This window comes from Geotrypetes seraphini, chromosome 2 (assembly GCF_902459505.1).
Source record: "Geotrypetes seraphini chromosome 2, aGeoSer1.1, whole genome shotgun sequence".
Taxonomy (NCBI): Eukaryota; Metazoa; Chordata; class Amphibia; order Gymnophiona; family Dermophiidae; genus Geotrypetes; species Geotrypetes seraphini.
The window spans coordinates 412,272,342-412,284,462 of NC_047085.1; the positions used below are offsets into that span (position 1 = coordinate 412,272,342).

Genomic DNA, 12,121 nt, shown 5'->3' on the forward strand with positions numbered 1-12,121 from the left:
AAAGTTAAGTTTACAGTAAAATGTGGGGGGTTACAACCCCCCACAACGCCGGCGCGATCTCTATTAAGTAAACTGGGGGGGCTCCCCAACAAAAACCCCCGTCGGAGCCCCTAAAAACAGTAATTTTCTTCGGCGCACGCCTCCGTCTTACGCTCAGTTGTCGGCGCGCGCCTTTGTCTTTCGCGGTGTTGTCTATGAATCCAGAAAAGGTTGTGCATCATATCAAACAAGTGAACACTGTCTGGCCTGAAAGGGTCATGGCAGGTAACACACATGTTATCATGCCGGACATGGAATTCACTTGAAAATTAGATGGGCTCTCTGACCCGTCTGTTCATCTTGACAAGTCATCAGACAAACCCGTGGCAAGGGATGATGTGAGAGAACGGCAGTTCAGCAGCAACACCATGAAAGCGGTTTTTAGCACACGCTGGCACGCTGAATGCTCTGCACTGCATTTTTTTATGGGTTTATCCTTCAGTGGACTCTGTGACTATTCTGGTATTGAGATATCTTAAGCTATTATTAAGAAGAATTGGTAGCTAGACTGCACTGCTCCCGCCATTCATAGGAGCTCTCTGAGTGTAGGGAGCAGCGCAGAGCATTCAGCATGCCAGCCGGCGCTAAAAAACGCTTTCGCGGTTTTGTAAAAGGGGGGGGGGTCAGTGAGGTCTTTTTTAAAAAGTTATTCATTAATAACAAGCTTGTGAGTTTCACAAATTATTGTCTCCTTGGTGGATCAGAAACAAGTCTGGGAACAGTGCTGTCATGCCCAGCAGGTACAGGAGAGACAAAAGTTGTGTTTACTGCCTGCTGTACTGTCCCACCATTCTGCTAATCTGAATAGAACAGCACGGAAACCTGTGATCAACAAGAGAGAAAGTGATGTGCAGTCAGATATTGAGGGCTAAGTGATCCCTGATACCTGAAGAGGGAAGGGCTAAATAGATGTCAAATCAAAGGACCTACAGAGTATAGAGCTTCACAGATTCATAAGGTGTCTAAGAGGTGAGAGTCTGCAAAGAATTCAAACCAAAAGGAGTGAAGAAGAGCAACTGATAAAAATGAATCACATTTTACCCCAGATTTTACTCTTCCCCACATCCAAATCAGGCCAGGAATACCTACCACTCCAAATCTAAATTTAGGCTCTCGGGTTTAGAGAACACATGGAAATATTCAGGGTTTATATATCTTTGATTCTCTGGAGAAGGGCATAGCTATAGCACAAAAGTTGGGTTTTTGGCTGGGGTCCATTGGGAAAAATGTATTGTTTTATTTGTTTGAATAACTTAATCTAACAATAAAATTGCTATTATGGCTTGTTACAGCTTTCCGGGTCTCGCTGCGTCTTTGTCAGGTAGAAACCGACTTTTCAGCCATCATGCTGTAACTTTCTTCAGGGTTTGCTCTAAAGTCTGCAGTGTGACTTTGGAAATAGTGGGTTCACTGACCTAATTGGGAACAGGGCAATCCACCAATTTGAATTTTAGCGGGGAAAGTCAGTTGGTCAGAAATTTGAATTTTGTTGTGAAAGTCCATAGAATGGAAAAGTCTCTGGTAGGTTTAAAGATGTTCTCCCCGTGGAGCTGGGTTAGAGGTTCTCTCAGGGTTTCCACAGCTGGCATTGCTGTTAATTTAAATATACTACGACTCCATTATTGACAACTGTATAATATATGCTGGAGAGAATGAGAGAGCTGTAATGTGGATGAGACACATATTACAACATTTTCCTTTGTTCTTTTATCAATTTTTGATTGTTGTATGTTTCTATAGTTCTGTCACAAAAAAAAAGATATTTTGCATTTGAAGATCTTGCTGGTAAAAGGAGAAAAGAATACAAGAGAACCAATGAGTCTGATTCTCAGTTCTGACACTGGGTCTGTTATTTTAGTCTTTCATATTCTATCTGCAAAGTAAGAGATGAACTATTAGGTATGTTATGTTAATCAGGTTTTCTATTCTGCCTTTACCTATTCAGTTTGGTTTTGTTCTTATTTAGTATGAGGCAGTGGGTTGAAGTCCATTTTTCTATGATGTGATCACATTTTTTGACAGTGATGAGAGTATTGACTAATGAAGCCATTACAGGTATCATGATTGTTATGTCATCCGCATAGGCATTAAAGGAGTGGAATTTTGGCTGAATTTGAATTGAGTATACAAGTACTTGGGTTATTTATTTTTTTTATTTATTTATTTGAAAACTTAATATACCGCCTGGAGTCACAGCAGTTTCCAAATAAACAAACATAGGTCAAAAACAAAAATCAAAACCAATACAAACCATTCTTCAAAATAATATCAACACATGTGAAAACAAAGCCATCAAATTCTTAAGTAACATATTAAAAAATGTTACATAAATGCCCAAACAACATTAGGAAAGACAGATCAAAAGTATGCATCTACAAACAGCTTGGTTTTCAACATTTTCTTAAAGCTGTAGTGGTCTGCACATAATCTTAGTTGCCCGGTAACCTTGTTCCAATATGATATTCTAGCAATGGAAAACATTGTTCCAATGTGATATTCCAACAATGGAAAACAAGTTGATTTGCCACATATCATACATTATCAGCTGTCAGTGCTACCAATTTCATTTTCTCTTCAGAGTGCAATGCCCTTGGAGGTTTATAAATCTCCCATAGAGACTGAAACCAAAGTGGCACAGTGTGATGTACTAGTTGATGTACTAGGGACAACACTTTAAATTGGATTCTTTGCTCAATCGGTAGCCAGTGCAAATTCTTCAATGTTGGGGTTATATGGGCTGTCCTCATCACCCCACTAATGACCCTAGCTACAGAATTCATAAGCACCTGCAGAACCTTCAATCTCGTTTTTGGCAGACCCAAGAACAAGGAATTACAGTAGTCCAATCTTGTCAAAAGCAAAGATTGGGCCACAGTTCGAAAATCATACTTATTCAGAAATGGGTTTAGTCTATACAACATACGAAGTTGAGCATAACCTTTCTGAATAATACATCCGATTTGCTTCCCCATAGTTAAAGCCGAGTCTAAACAAACACCCAGCACTGTATATGCTTTGATCTAGGGCAGACATGGTTAAATGGAGCTTCATGGGACCTTTTCTCTAACTGTAGTTGCACAGGGGTTGCTGAACATGAGGGCCATATGTCAGATAGACATTTAGACCAGCTTGAAAGCAGGAATAACTGTCCATGCCTGTAAGATAGATGTGATTTTTGCCACTTACACTAACATTATATAAAGGCATATGGAGCAGCATTTTAGAAAAGGGTTGGGACTTGACATATCACTTTTTCTGTGTGGTTACAACCAAAGCAGTTTACATATTTTAGACAGGAACTTAATTTGTACCTGGGACAATGAAGTGTTAAGTGACTTGCCCAGGGTCACAAGGAGCTGCAGTGGGAATTGAATTCACAACCTCAGGGTGCTGAGGCAGCTGCTTTAACCATTAGGCCACATATTGGAACTTAGATGCTCAGGTCAGTGCATCTCTAGTTCCATTAGTATTTCAGAACAGCATCTCTGAACATAGAGCTTGTTCTAAAATATATTGTGAAATGGACATTTATGTACTGGTTATGAGCACCAAGAACATCCATTTTAGAAAAATAAATGTCTAAAATAGCAAAGGCTCAAAATGGTCACATATATATTTATGTGTTGCCCATTTTAGAATATAAACTTTGGCTTATCCCAAAGCTTTCAAGGATTGTCAGCTGTCTTTTAGGAGAGACATCAAGAGTTGGAGGATTAAGGGAGTGACCTCTTCTAATCCCTATAGAGAAGCATTTTTCTGGTTGTGAAGTCACCATCATGCCAACCATATAGGGAGTCAAACATGATGTTAAAAAATAGGCTTACAAATGAGTATGTTGTCAGTTTATTTCCAAGGGTCTTAAAAAAAAAAACTAAATGTGATTCAAAATTTATTTGGCTGGGTAAAACTGCTAGAATAGCCTTGGTATCTTTGCAAAAATCACAATCGGCAGGGGGGGGGAGGGAGGGTAAATTTTCCATATTTTTATAGGTATCATCAAGCCTTCATAATGTGCCAGGGTATGTATTGGATCCTTCCTGAACTCATGGAGAATCTACCGGATAGGCTGATATTAGAGTCACCTCATGTCCCCATTACGTCTGACTCCAAAATTGATGGTTTAAGTAAAAGTTTTTAGCCAGAACACCAATATCACAACCCTTCACTCAGTCCTGGGTACGTGAATATCAAATTTATTTCATTTGGCTCAGACCTACTATTCCACCGCTTCAGAAAACCTTTTAGCATGGAGAATTACGTGGCTCTTCATCATCGGCCTAACTTCTTATTAAACATTTACTTGTTATAAATTTTAGCGATTTTTAGCAATTTATCAAGGGTCCCCCTGCGAAAAGGAAAACACAATGACTTTCATCAAACTGCATTCCCTATTCTCATACACTAAATTATTAACTAAAAGCATATTGTAATGTAAGTCACCACGGCCGCTAATGTCATCAGAATCCAATATAATTCCAAGAATAAGATGGCGGCGGCAGCTTAACCACCCATTTAAATACATTCTTCAAAGCCATGTAATTCTCCATGCTAAAAGGTTTTCTGAAGTGGTAGAGTGGTGGGTCTGAGGCCAAATGATAAAAAATTGATATCGATGTACCCAGGACCCATTACGTCTGAGCCATATTTTGAGTATCAAGTTGCCTAGAATATATAAGGACAATAGTATTCTTTTTCCACCTAGAATACATTAAAATTTATTAATAACTTAATACCTACTCCAATACAACAATCCACGTGTCAATCTCTATGGTTAAACTCCAAGATACAAATTGGCGAGTCTAAAATCCTCTGGAAACATTGGCTGCAGGCAGGCATACGTACTTTAGATGATGTGATCTCAAATGGGAAAATGCTAAATTTATTACAACTGCAACAATCATTCGACATATCTAAGTCTCAAGTTATAAATTGTTGCAGTTGAAACAGGCCATTCAGAAAGGGTTCCCTGATTGGCGCAACTTTAAAAATCAGTATAGCTTGCCGGGCCTATGTTTCCAGACAGATTTGCAAGGGCATCAGGCCACCAAGTGGTAAAAATTAATATCCAAATAGTTGAATAAGAAACCTAAAACAAGCCTAAAAGACATTTGGAGCATTGAGTTAAAGTAGCAAATTTCTGCTACTCAATGGCCACGGATTTGGACTTGGAGGATGAGATGTACAACGTCAGCATCTATGAGACAAACCTGGTTCTTTTTGTTCTATAGAATTTTTTGGACCCCAGTTCGTTTGCAAAAGTTGGATAATTCAAAGTCTAATAGATGCTGGCATTGTCATCTTGAAGTAGGGGCACTGGATCATTTGTTGTTTTATTGTCCCCTGATACTCAATTTTTAGAAATCAATATGGGGACAATTTAATATGATACTGGGAACATCGATTCCATTGTCCTATGATGTGATCATATGTGGGACATTGTTGAAAGCTAATAATCCATTACACAGGTATAAAAGCAAACTTCTTATAATTATGACAGAGATTGCCAAGCAAATGATCACCAGGAATTGGAAAAACTGGAACGGGCTACATTTTTCCTTTTGGTGGGAAACTTTGTGTCATTGCTATAAATATGAAAAAATGAATTTGGAAATATTGGGACATAACAAATTTTTTAAGGCAACATGGGGTCCATTAATGGAATTGGTTAAATTTGATTAATTGTATAAGCCTTTAATTCCTACTTGATTATCATACACATCCAGGGAGGGTGGGAGAGAGGGAAGCATATTTTGTATTATTATTTGATTGACTGTAAGTGCTGTCTTGTTTGTAAAAAAATTTTTGCATTTTGCAATCGACTTAATCAATAAAGAATTTAAAAAAAAAAAAAAAAAGAAATAGGCTTACATAGAGCATTTTAATGTGGGGTATTCCTGTGTGCTAAGCCCATTTTTCATGCAATCCAAAAATGGGGCTTTTTGTATTTTTTTTTTTTTCTTTTTACAGGTTTCATGCTAATTTTTCTATTAGCATGCTAGCTAGGGTTACCAGATTTTCCATCTGGTAAAAGAGAATGGGTGGCCCCATTCCTTTATGACCCCAGCCCCCCTCGCTCCGCCCCCAGCCCCACCCTGCTCCATTAAGCCCTCCAAACCCAGTCCTGCAAAAATATTAATGCTCCTGTGTTAAATTTGCATTATCCAGTCAGCATGCTAATGCAAACACACTAGCTGGATAATATTTTCATGCCCATTCCCCACCTGAAAAAATAACAAATGAAAAATAAATAGCACATGATGGTAGGCAATTTACTGCCAAATACCTTATTACGTTTTGTAGTAAGCCTTTTTCCCACATTAAGATGCTGATTTTGTATAGTGTGACCAAAGCTGCGCAACTTAATTTTTTAACAAGCTAATCAGCACTGATAATTGGCTAGTAACAAGTAATCATTGGCACTAATTAGAATTTGCACTCACAACTTTCTAAGCATATTCTTTAAAGAGGCGCATGTAAATTCTAGCATGGGAATCTCAAAAGGGGGCATAGCCAGGGGAGGAAATGGGGTGAGTCATGGGCATGCCTAAAAGTTAGGCACTTTGTTATAGAATATGCCCAATCTGCATACAACTTAGAGGCAGGTATTTAGGCCTGGCTTTCTTTGGCCTAACTGTGCGTGCCTAAATATTAGTCACGCGTACAGGCACTAAGCATGATTCTATAACAGGGGTGGGCAACGAGAGCCGCAATCCAGTCGGGTTTTCAGGATTTCCCCAATGGATATGCATGAGATCTATTTGCATACAATGGAGGTAGTGCATGCAAGTAGATCTCGTGCATATTCATTGGGGAAATCCTGAAAACCCAACTGGATTGTGGCCCTCGAGGACCGAGGTTGCCCACCCCTGTTCTATAACCTGCACATTACTTCAGAAATATTTTATAGAATTGCATAAAGCACCATCTTTTTTGGCACTGATTTTTTTTAGGCATCATACATAGAATATGGCCCTAAGTGCGCATTAAAGGCCCCTGAGCAACTTATGAAGATTGTTCTAATTCTAGGGGCTATGTAGCATATACAACATGAGCTCTCTTGGTATACAAAGGAGTAACTCTGAGCTGTAACAACGAAACATAAATTTTAAATCAGTTCTAAGTGCCAGGGAGCTGCTTATACACATTGAGGGGCGTGAGTAATCAGCATGAGTTACCGTTTTGAGACATATTATTTTATCTCTAACATATGCTATTTTTGCACAGGTCCCATTTTATCCAATGAAACCTAATTACTTGTAATGGGCTAACAGTATAATATTCTTTACTGTATCTTTAATGATAGCCCACACTGATAACTTCTCCCCTCAGACTGTTATTCACCAGCCCCTGTGCTACTACCTTCATTTCATTCTGGGAGCCTTGAAAGAATGCCATGGAAAAATGAGCATGGCCTATATTATGTCCTGTAAAGAAATCCTGGAAGCTTTGCTGCAGACTCCCACTTGAGGTCATGACAAAAAAAAAAAAAAAAAAAAGCAAAGGAGTTTTAAAAAGATAAAATGAGAATCCCAAATGAAGAAAAATCAAGCACAAAATAATACACTTAAGCCCAGGTCCCAGAGCAGGAGGGGGGTTCAAAACCTGGGTCACTATTAATCATATTATGGATCAATGCAAATAAGTCTATATTTCCCTGATCTTACAAGTGAGAGTTCATTGCAGAGCATTCAGGGAGGGAGATCGATACCTCTCTGGAGGTAAGTGGCATAAATTATGTCTCAACATATATAAAGCAAGAGTTTCACTATGTGTTGTATACAGTAATTGCATTTTATGGATAGCTGTGGAAAGCTTCAGTCATCATTGATTTTCATCATAAACTAGAAGGCTACAAGAAGAAAGAGCCACGCTTTATGCAGAGGAGTCAGCTGAAGCTGCAAAAGAAAGGGAGCATTTTGGCATGTTGAATGTGATCAATTCAGGTTTCTTGGAAAATGAATGCTGTATTTGAGTACTTTAACTATAAACCTTTAACCAATCTATAACAGGGCCACAAAAAAGCTGTCTTCATCTAGTACTTAGTCATGGTTCTTATCAGCAGAATTTATGAGATACCTACCTAGATTACTGGCATTCTAATATTTCTGTTATCATAGGGACTATATGAATGGCTTATAGTACAGGGTAAAAGATTTTTTTCCATATATCATTCTTATTTCAAGGGAGTAGTTAAGATTTACCTTAAAGTAAAACTGTGAGGTCACTATTCAGCTGCCAGCGCTCAGCGTTTTGCTCATCACCAACTGCATTGTTCGCAGATACTCAAAGCCACAACTACTGCGGGCTTCCGCTTTGACTAGCCAGTTATTTTTAAGCCAGCTAATGCGTAGGGAGGAGTGATAGTGGTTAGAGCTGCAACCTCAGCTCCCTGAGGTTGAGTGTTTGAGCCTAGCTAGGGTTACCACATTTTCCATCTGGTAAAAGAGAACGTGGCCCCGCCCCTTTATGGCCCCCAGGCCATCTTGCTCTGCCCCCCCAGCCCCACCCTGCTCCATTAAGCCCCCCCCCCAAACCCAGTCCCACACAAGCCTCGTCTCTTCAGGCCGGAGCTGGAGTGCATCTGTGCTTGCGCAGATGTGACGTGGCATGTGTGCAACATCATCACTTTACATCTGCGCATGCTCAGATGAACTCCAGCCCCAGCCCCGATCTCACCAGCTTTTCAAAACCCAGACACTTAACTCTCCTTTACCCCAGGTACACTAGGGATTGTGAGCTGAATGTAAAAACCACTTAGGCAACCTCCATTGATAGGCGGTATATATAATAACAAATAAACATTAACAGCTGGATTCTGTATATGTCGCTGCTATCGGCAGCCACCTAAAAGGGGCTGCTGATTACGTGTCAGTCACACGACTGCGCTGTATGCAGAATCACACCTCCGGACAAGACAGGCACCGGAAATGTAGGCTGCCTGTCTATGTCGTGAATCGCGCTTTCCATCATCTAATGCCACTTCCAGCATTAGCCACATCCTATGTAGGCACAATTCCAGCGTCTTTTATTTAGGCACTGGTAGGCTCTTGAACACAGGGGGTTTTCACAATTTCTAATGGTGTTTGTCAATTAACTTAGGTGCTGGGAGGGTGGCTACCAGTGCCTAAGTTTTGGTGCCGGTTATAGAATGTCCCCATAAGTCAATAGTCATCACTTAAGTGGCCATGGGCTACCACATAAAAATAGGACAGACTTTTATATGGTCCCATATATGCGCTAATTCTGGCCGCTTAAGTGCTGAACTTCAGCACTTAAGTAGCCAGGGTTAGTGTTAGTGAATATCAGCACTTATGAGGAACCACTGAAAAGTTCTCAACCCAACCAAGAAGAGAATGATGTGGAGCCATGAAACTTACAAGTTATTCCACACTTTTCATTTCATTTCATATCATTGAAACAAAAAGTGTCAAGAAAAGTGTGGAATAACTTGTAAGTTTCATGGCTCCACATCATTCTCTTGGTTGGGTTGAGAACTTTTCAGCAGCACCTCATAAGTAGCCAAGTGCTGACTTCAACCCCAGAATACCCCCAAGATAGTCAACTTTGTGTTTGACATTAACTGTGATATTCAGTGGAACTTGGTCAGTTAAGTCCTGCTGAATATTAGCATCTATCCCCAACCAAGCAATTTAAGTGGTCAGTAGCCGGCTAAATTGTTTTGAATTTTGAGCCCTGTACTTTTAAAGCCTGGCACTTTCATTCAGAAGGGATGTTTGTGCCATGCGGCAATTCTTTACCCTTTTATAAGCTCAGTTTTGCAATATGGGTAATATGATTGGAAAAGTAGTACTGAGAAAAATCTGAAACCTTTCAGGCCCTCAGTTAAGAAGAGCCACTGTTCCATTGCTAAACAGGTAGTTAAATTATACCTGTCTTGAAATGTCTAAAGCATGGGAGTTATTTTTTAAGCTGATTACAAGGGGGTGCTGAAAAGTTCTCAGCCCAACCAACCAACTTCCTAAATTCTGGGCAATAATTTGCCACTGTAAGTGTCAATCTGCATAAACAAAATTCTAAGTTTTGACATTGTTTCAGATCATTGATTGAACAATATCCATTCTACATCATTATCTGTTGGGCTGAGAACTTTTCAGCAACCCCCTCATATAATCAATTAAGCTGGGTTTTATTTATTCGTTCATTATCTGTTATGATAATCTTCAGAAATTATGAGCATTAAGTTCTGCAGAGTGGAAAAACAGGAGATAACCTTCCCCGGAATGCAGAAAAGCAAAAACTGCTGAATGTAAAAAACAAAATACTTGTATACAACTTTGTTTACCTATGTGACTCTTTAAAAAGACCTTTAAAATATCCAATTTCATTCTGTGCCTAAAGCAAAAGTCTTTTACAAACAGAAATCAACACATCTTCCTTGTGCTTAATTTTCCTGTCACAGTCTTGTATAATCAAACATTCACAACTACAGTCTTGTATAAAACAGACTCAACCACAGTATTATCTTTCATACAAAAGGCAAGTTAACTTTTTCTGTAATCTATATATTATCCATTAGTGGTGCTTTTCAGATTGAAAAGTGCATTCTCTAAATGTATTATTAGCACTCCTTGGAGAACTTCAGTGAGGAGAATCCCCAGGGGATTTTTAAAACTGGTTCGGTTCCTGCCTGAGAACATAAGGAAGACTGATGATTGACTGGGGGGAGTGGCAAAACCCAGGAAATTGATGTGTGATGACAGCAAGTCATATGGTGGGGCTTTTATATTATGAGAGAAATTCAGGTTACTGTAGATGAATGACAGCAAGATGTCACTGGGGGTGGGGAGGAGAGTTGAGGAATAAAAGTATGTGATAAAGCACGGGGTATTTGGTTGCCCAATCAGCCACCAGGACCTATGAGGATAAAGGGGTTATCACAGACTGGCACTGCAACCAGAGCTAAGGAATAAAGAGTCCCCTTGCTGATCATGCAAAGATCAAGTAGAGGCCCTGGGAACGGGAGAGAGTGAGACACCCTGAATAGGGAAAGACCCATTTGGAGACGTAGGTGGTTGAGGGGAACCACACCTCTGTGTGAAGAAAGACAGACAGGGAGGTCTGGTCCTGAGTTGGTCCAGTGGCTGAGGAAAAGCCCAGTAGCATGCTTGTCTGGTGAGAGTGCACTGCAGACAAGCTGCAGCTCTTGATTACCCTGCCAGATGACATGGGGTTGGAGGATTAAAGGACTACCTGTACATTTCTAAATATTTAAACCTTGGAGCTTGTTGTCACATTAACCTCTCAGGGGCACCCTGAGACCTAGCCAGATGTAGAAGAGAGACTTCATTTTTTTCCCTTGTTACCTCGAGACTTTGTTTATCATGTTAAAATTCTATTGGTAAAAATTCCTGAGTTTAAAAGCATTTCTTGAGTGTGAATATATTTTCTTGAGTGTGAATACATTTCCAGAGCAACTGGAAGTTGGTACCTTAAACCTCACAGCCTACTGGGATTTAGCCCAGCTCCAGCCCATACCCAGCTTTACAACCTGAACTATTTTTGTACATCCTGGTCCCAGGTACCCATCCTGAAGAGCTTAGCCAGTGCTCACTGACTCAGTGAGTGGGACCTAGGTTACATAACCAATAAAAATGTAAGGAAATCTTAAGAAAGAGGTCAATAGTGCTTTTTTTTCAAGGGGTACTGAATGGTATTGAGCACTAGCATCTTTTCCTTTACCTTCTACAATTGACTTATGTCTCCAACTATTAGTAAGAACATAAGAACATAAGAAGTTGCCTCCACTGGGTCAGACCAGAGGTCCATCGCGCCCAGCGGTCCGCTCCCGTGGCGGCTCATCAGGCCTATGACCTGTGAAGTGGTCCCTGACTATTCCTATAACCTACCTCTACTTCTATCTGTACCCCTCAATCCCCTTATCCTTTAGGAACCTATCTAAACCTTCCTTGAACCCCTGTAGTGTGCTGTGGCCTATCACAACCTCCAGAAGCGCGTTCCATGTGTCCACCACCCTCTAGGTAAAAAAGAACTTCCTAGCTTTTGTTCTAAACCTGTCCCCTTTCAATTTCTCCGAGTGCCCCCTTGTACTTGTGGTTCCCCA

The 12,121-nt window shown here is 40.1% G+C and overlaps 1 protein-coding gene across 3 annotated transcripts in view; it reads right to left on the bottom strand.

Annotated features, from left to right (window-relative positions):
• The window catches only part of NXPH1 (neurexophilin 1), a 558,790-nt gene that overhangs the window by 439,119 nt on the left and 107,550 nt on the right, over nucleotides 1-12,121 (bottom strand). For 2 of the 3 annotated variants that reach the window (XR_004538120.1, XR_004538121.1), the window contains exon 1: nucleotides 8,241-8,462. The exons of the other annotated variant lie outside the window; for it this stretch is intronic. The gene's annotated coding sequence lies outside the window, so the exon portion shown is untranslated. Of the gene's footprint in view, nucleotides 1-8,240; nucleotides 8,463-12,121 lie in introns of those variants that run through there. 3 annotated transcript variants of the gene reach the window in all.